The sequence below is a fragment of the Chrysochloris asiatica genome, unplaced genomic scaffold (assembly GCF_000296735.1).
Source record: "Chrysochloris asiatica unplaced genomic scaffold, ChrAsi1.0 scaffold00002, whole genome shotgun sequence".
Classification (NCBI taxonomy): Eukaryota; Metazoa; Chordata; class Mammalia; order Afrosoricida; family Chrysochloridae; genus Chrysochloris; species Chrysochloris asiatica.
Window position 1 is genome coordinate 6,590,738 of NW_006408520.1, and position 1,263 is coordinate 6,592,000.

A 1,263-nucleotide genomic window follows, 5' to 3' on the forward strand; every position below is an offset into this window, starting at 1 on the left:
AGGAAGGACCAGTCCCTGGACAAGGATATCATGCTTGGTAAAGTGGAAGGTCAGCAAAACACAGGAAGCCCTTCAATGAGATGTACTGGCACAGTGGCAGCAATGATGGACTCAAGGGTAACAATGGTGAGGATGGTGCAGGACTGAACAATGCTTCCTTTTGTATGTATAGGATTACTATGAATCGAAACTGACTTGACAGCATGTAACAACATAACAACCCTGTACTACAAGAAATGTCTGGGGGAGTTTTTAGGCTGAAAGAGATTGCTACAAAATTGAAATCTTAATTCAAATAAAGGAAAAGTATAGTGAGTAATTAGTATTCAAATATTTGCACTTTGGTAAACCAATAACGGTCTGTCTTTTATTAATTTCTTTAAAAGTCAATTTACTAAAGAAAAAGTAATAAAACTGTATTTTTGTGTTTAAAACAAATGTACAAGTAAAATGTATGTGAACAATAGCACGAGTGACAGGAGAAATGTAATTGGAATTATATTGTTGCAAGTTTCATACATTATACAAAAATCATACAGTATTATTTCTAGATAAACTGTGAGTTGTTAAAGATACATATCATAATTCCTGTCAAAGCCATTAAAAAATAATATAAGAAGAAAATTAACAATTCAAATAGAGGAGATAGAATAAACTTTTCAAAACTACTCAATTAATGCAAGAGAATATGTAAAGAAAGTAGAAAAAGGAATAAAGAACAGAATAGAAAAGTAGAAAACAACAAGATGGTAGATTTAAACTAATACTATCAATAACAATATTAAAAGTGAAAGATCTAAATAATCTAGTTAACAGGTAGAGATTACAAACTTGAATTTTCTTGCAGTTATAGTTTAGAAGGGAAATATTTTAAATATAAAGACATGTTGTTAGGTACCATCAAGTCAGGACCGACTCATAGCGACCTTATGCACAACAGAACGAAACACTGCCCTATCCTGGGCCAACCTCACTACTGTTGTCACACTTGAGTCCATCAATGTTGCCACTTGGCCAGTCCATCTGGTTGGGGGTCTCCCTCTTTTTCTCTGACCCTTCACCTTAGCAAACATGATAATCTTCTCTAGCAACTGATCCATCTTGACAATATGTCCGAAGTATGAGAGACGAAGTTTGGCCATCTTGGCCTCCAAGGAGCACTCTGGCTGCATTTCTTCCAAAACGGATCTATTGGTTCTTTTTGCAGCCCATGGTACTTTCAATATTCTCCTCTAACACCATAACTCAAAAACATCAATTCTT